This window comes from Phaseolus vulgaris, chromosome 1 (genome assembly GCF_051622355.1).
Source record: "Phaseolus vulgaris cultivar YP4 chromosome 1, ASM5162235v1, whole genome shotgun sequence".
Lineage (NCBI taxonomy): Eukaryota > Viridiplantae > Streptophyta > Magnoliopsida > Fabales > Fabaceae > Phaseolus > Phaseolus vulgaris.
In genome coordinates, this window is record NC_143498.1 from 8017626 (window position 1) to 8024346 (window position 6721).

A 6721-nucleotide genomic window follows, 5' to 3' on the forward strand; every position below is an offset into this window, starting at 1 on the left:
AAAAAATTAAATTGTATTTTAAATCAAAATCCATGTTTTCTTAAAAAATTAACATAATATTAATATAATATGTAAAAAAGTTAGAGTATTATATAAATATTAAGAAAATATAATAAAGTTATAATTTAATAAAACTAAAAAAAATTAAAGATAACATAATATATAAATTCTTAACATTAAAATATACCTACCTATAATACTTTAATTAAACTTTGAAAATATTATATCCATTTATTATTTATTATGTACAAAATATTGGAACAAATAAAATTATAAAGAAAATGTATAAAAGTTGATTGCATGATAATGTGTGTGAGAGAGTAACTCAAATTCAAAAAAGTGAATAAGAGGTGCAGGAGATTGAGAGAGAGAGAGAGGTGGAACTAAGAGAGAGCAACTAAAATTTTAAAAAGTATAGAAAGAAGGTTTGGGTAGAGGTAACAGAGAGAGATTAATTTCAAAAATTTGGATTGGAAATCTGGATTTTCTAATTTTTAAGATCCTTATAAAAAAAATGGAGATCTGCTATGAAAATATAATAAAATGTGGATCAAACTAAAAACTGAATTTAAATAAATGGATTTTTAATGGATTAGAGCAGTGCAGACATGGAGCGATTTGATAAAAGTGGATTTTTTTGTCCAGCCCTAAATGTTACCATCCATGACTCTAATAAAATAAAGTACACATGTAAGTAAATAATATAATTTAAAATGATATATGACTGATTTTTTTTTTTTAAAACTTACCCTTATAATAAGTTTTTCATTTAATTTTTGGGCTTGTGGTTTAAGGAACAAAACCACACAATAATGTAGTCTTTGGGTATAATGAATAGACAATTTAGTTCATATAATTTCAACATTTTTTTAAAATTAATGAAACAAATTACTTTAATTTTGAATAATTTTTCAAAAATTTTAATATCACCAATGGAGACATTCATGCATTGTTTATGGTTGAAATCTCCAAAACTAATTACAGATTTAGTTTTAACAAAAAAATTGAAATATAGAATGCCTACTTTAGTGACGTATGATTGACCACTTCTAAAGAGAAAAACACTAATGTGATTAGATAGAAGGTTTGAGGCACAAAACAAAACACAAAGGTAAGGGACAACTACAACACTACAAGAGCATGAGCACTATGTTGGTGTGTTTTGTTTCTCGGTAAGTAAGCAGATTGAGTCATGTGTAGTACAATTGATAAGAGGGGTTATCGTATCCAGATGGACTAGGATAACCATGATAGTAATATCTTTCAAAGTGAAGTGGGGATATGATGATTTTTGGATCGCATAAATAATTTATTATATAATAAATAAAATATAGATACTATAAACAGTGAGATTGAAACTTGATGCAAAAAAATGAGAAGTTTATCTATTTAGAATAAGTGTTGAGATTGAATCACTTTGTAAATATCTTTTATTGATGTTACTTACAAATGCTTTGTTATTCAAGTTCATTGTTTTTTATGGTCAAACCAAGTTAATCCCTTAATCTTGGTTATCTAGAAAGCCAAACTTTCATAATCAATTTCTTGCCTTACAATTAGCCTGCTACTGCATTAAGATGAAACAATTCAAGCCAAATATTTAATTTCGTTCCCAAAATATTGACTTGGTTGATTTGAAGTAGTTCAGAAAATGAACGTGTTTCCCAACATCATTCAAGTTCTAAAGGCATGAATGATGATTCCTCACATATCAAGCATTAAGCATGCAATCAAATCATATGAACTAAATTGAATAAGCATTCATAAATAACAATTACTAAGAAATATTACATTATTTTCCAATCTTAACAAGATAAATTTAGCTACTCATAATAAAGTTTACACAAAAACTCATTGATGAGTAGCTAACAACAAAGGACATAGAGTCTTGAATGTTGCCTGCCAATTAAAGCTGCTTTTTTCTTCCTTAAATTACACCTATGCTTCAACCTCCTATTTATGAATCAGGACCTCTCTATTTATAGAGTTTAGTGATGAGTTGTCTCATATTTTCCATTCGATTAGCGCCTAGCCAATCTATTTTAGGATTGAATTTCTTCATCTTGAAGAATATTTTTTGGCTTAGAGCCTAATCTAAGCTTAGTGAAATCATAGGTTTCTTATCTTTGAAGGATTCTTTTTGGCTTGGCTCCAAGTTTGACCCTATTGAATTTAGCCTTTTTAAGCATGAAGAAATCATTTGGTTTTGAATTCGCTCCAAACCAAGATCTAACCTTAACCATAAAGAAACCTTTTTCGCCCTGCATTAGCTCCAAGCTAAACCTCAATGACTTTGGCTTTCTAAGTCTTGAAGGACATTTTTTTCTCAAAGTCTCTCAAATGCACTCAACAACCCAAATTTCCATAATTTGGTTATTCTTTGGCATAGATTCGCTTAACGAATTTCTCTGTGCTTAGTGTTTAGATGATCTTTCTTTCATTGTTCTCTATCACTAATTCGCTTAGCCTTCTTCTCCATGATTGTGTGGTTTCTTCAGTTTTTGATGAAGGATGACGAATAACTTGTGGAAGAAGTGAATATATGAACCGTGACTTTAGAGTGGAGAGGTGGAAATAGCCTAGTGAAAGGTTAGGCAAATTCCCTATGAAAGATTTTAGGAAAGGCTAAGAAAAAGACTATCCTAGAGAGAGTTTAAGCTACAATTTGACAACATAACACTAATCAATTTTACAATAGGCTAGCACACTTATTTATAGTGCTAGGGTCAACCCAAAAGAGAGACAAAATTCAAATTCAAATTACAACTGTAAATCTAGAAGAGCCAATGTGAGTGTGTCAAGTTGAGCTCATGCTTTCCATGTGCCTTGATTCTCTTAAATAAAAGGTTGACCTCATTTGAGAGGAGGTTAACAAGTGTCACCTCATCATTAGCACAATTTCTCTCCATTGAGATACATAATATAATAGTTAGTAGATAAAACATTGATAGCTAATGTTATATATCAATTTAGAAACTAGATTATAAATTTTGATTAATAATAGAAATTACTTTAAATATCAATACTTTTTTAGTTTATAAAAGAATATCTAACTTAGTATAATAACTAATTATTTTTAGTCTCTAAAATTAGTTACGATTTAATAATTTTCTTATAAATGTAATTTTTTTATGTTGATAATATATAGTAACTATAGTTATAATATTTTTATTTTGAAAATAGTTAATTTTTTCAAATACTTTTTTTTATAAGTGATTATACTAGGCTGACATCCATTAGATAAAATTTATTTTAGATTATAACTGGTTGAATAAAATTTCATTTTGATCAATTAAAAAATTTAATTACAAAATTCAATTCATCGTGGCCCATTTGAAAAAAAATAGATTAACAATTTTTTTTATGAATGAATATTGAATCTTTTAAAAAATATATTTTAAAAAATTAAAATGAATTTTTAAAATTATATTTTCAGAACAATTTCAAAAATAATTTATGCAAAGAAACTTAATTTTAATGAACAATTGTATACTGTTCTATTTTATATATTTCTTTCTCTATCTAACACAATAAGTATAAGTATAGATTATTTAAAAAGTATACAAATAGTGGAATATAATATAAAATATAAACGTGATAAATAAAAACATTTTTTTTTCAAAGAGAGTAAGTAGCATAAGAATACATTTCCTCTATCAATTTCAGCATTCAAATTAACAATTCACATTGAAGAAATTAATCCACTACAATAAAACCATATAAAATAAAAACCAAGAAAATCATAAAATAGAAACCAATTTTAAAAATAAAAAATAATTAGTTGCTATAGTGACTAAATTAGAAATCATATTAGATACTAAAAAAAAAATAAAAAATTCTAAATTAGTTTATATTATTGTTACATGGTTTCTAAATTGGTATCTAATTAGCAACCAAGCCAAATTTAGAATATAAATAATTGATAGTTAACATCTTGATAGCTAATTATATACCAATTTAAAAAATATTTAACAATAATAAAAATTAATTAATTTTTTTTTTAGTTTCTAAAATGATCTCTAATTTAATAATTATAATAACTAATTATTTTTTTATAATATTAATTTTTATTTCATGATTTTATTGTAAGATTGAGAAATAATTAATTTCAGAATAAATAATAAATAAAATAATATTACATATATAATTATTTTGAAATGATCACCTAATTGGAAAAATGTTAAAAAAAATATTAAAGAAAAACAAAATTATACATCCCTTGACTAGAATGTGGTGGACCCAATTGGGAATTGGGATGCTGTGAATGCAATTCCAGACAATCCAACATTGACTTTATCATCACATTGTAAAGTGTACCATTGAGAATGGTCCCCTTTAGGTTAGGGTGTTTATATCTTTTACCAATTAATTATACAATTTTATACTTATTTCACATGTTTTACAAAATTTATTAATATTTTTATAATAAGAGAGTTTTAAAAGTCTAATTTAATATATGAATAACACTTTCCAAAAAATTCAACCAAATTAGTCTATATAATTAGGTTAGAAGAGTCTTGTGTTAAAAGAACATAATAATAATAATATATTTATGTTCAATCAATTCAACATTTTTTTTTTACTTTTTCAAAGGATTTCTATGACTAAAGAATAAAATAAAAAAATATTTATTTTCAAAACTCTTACAGACTTAACGTTAAAGCACGACCTTAAAAAAATGATTGGACAAAAGATAGTCTGAAAATTTCAACAAGGCAATAATGTCAATATCCTTTTTTAACAATGACTTTATTATTAGGACATTATTGTTATCTATTTATTGAGATTTGTGAATATTCTTATTAGTATTTTAAAATGACTGGAACTCGTCTGAATATGACATTGCCGCGTGTTGACAAGAACAATCGTCAATCGCTCATAATTCGTACAAGACAATATTCAATAACTTAACTTTTTTCCAATCCTATCATTTTTCATCTCATTTTTTTTTTATAAAAAGTGTATTTTTCTAACTCAACAGATTTTTTATTTTTATACATATATTAAAAATCGACATTTTATAATATATATAAATAACGATAAATTTTATTTCATGAGTTGTTGGAGATCCCACTTTGATATGACAATATTTCATCGTATATAAGTGAGTGCAAACTTCACTTTATAAGTCGTCGGTTTTATGAGGTTGAGTTATGTTTAAAGTCCACTTCGTAACATGGTATCAGAATCATTTAAAGCCTATCCTACCGAGTGTTTGTTAGGTCTATCATGTCACCCACTATTAGGTGTAAACCTTATCCTATGAGTTGGTTTTATGGGATTGAGTTGGACTTAAAGTCCACTTCGTAATATGAGTTGATTTTTATAAAGTTGAATTTAGACTTATCAAATAATATTATTAATCATTCATAAATATATAATCTTGTATTCGAATGGAAGAATATCAAGATGTATTAAAAATTTCATATTAACTATAAAATATATAAATTGATACAGATCTTACTTTTTAAGTCAATTTTATAAAGTTCACTTAAATTTAAAGTTGATTTCTTAATAATACTATTAAATTAATACATAATTGTTTTGTAAGATTTTTTTTTTGAAGTTGATTAATGATAAGGTTTATTCACATGGAGAGAATTAAGGGAGAAGGAGATGTTGTTGACTAGTTATATTGTATGGAAGGTGAATGAATGTGCATTAGGTTAGATGAAATTGGAAAGAGAAGGTTGCACATGTTGAGTTGCATTCCATCATTATTTTGTTTCCATTGATTAACCTAACAAAAGGGCAATACCAGAAAGGTAGTTGTTGATAAGGATAGTAAGAAACTTGGTGAGAATGATATGAATATGCATATGTACCAGTTGTACCTAAACCCTAGACTTCAACAACTCTAAAACAGTGACCATGGAAAATACCTAAAGATCCCTGGGAGAAAAGTAGCCATGTTTGTGTCATCATGTGGTGGCAGAGGAAAGAAACACATGTCTCCTACTCAATTTACATACTTTCTCATATTCACATCTTACCATGCATGCAACTAGGTATTTCTTCTTCCACAAATACATTCTTTTAATTTTGCAGCTGAAAATTCCATCTTTTTAATTCTGTTTTATTTTTTCAAATCTTTTAATAGTTTCAAATATTTTAGTTTGAATTAAAATTTTGAAATATAAATACTTTAATATTTTTTTTGTCATCACATATTATTAAACAAAAAAAAAATACAAAAATATACAGGGAACTAGACCAAAATCCATATGTTGACAAAAATGATATATAGGTAGACTATACCTATTCATAAAGAATTCTAAAAACAGACCAGATGAAAGTCTATTACCAATGAAATGATTTTGTATGAATAAATTTTAATTAGTCAACTTATCAGCACACGCATTCCTTTACGAAAAATATGAATAACCCTAAATACTTTAATATTTTACATTAATTTAATTATTTATCTTTTCTTCAATAAATACAAATATTTTAATATTTCTAATTAATTTGGTAACATTTAAAAATAAACCATACACTTTATAATATATATATATATATATTAAATTTCTAAAATAATATATGTAGCATCCCTAATTTTACTCTTTTTTTTTATGTGTGCAATATCTAATTAACATATAAACCTATATTGTTTTCTCATATTTGTATCTCAAAATATATCCCTCTTCATAGGGATTTAATATATACATCCAAAAAGTTTAAAAACAAAACAAAGCAAAGCATTCAATTTAAAACTATCTAA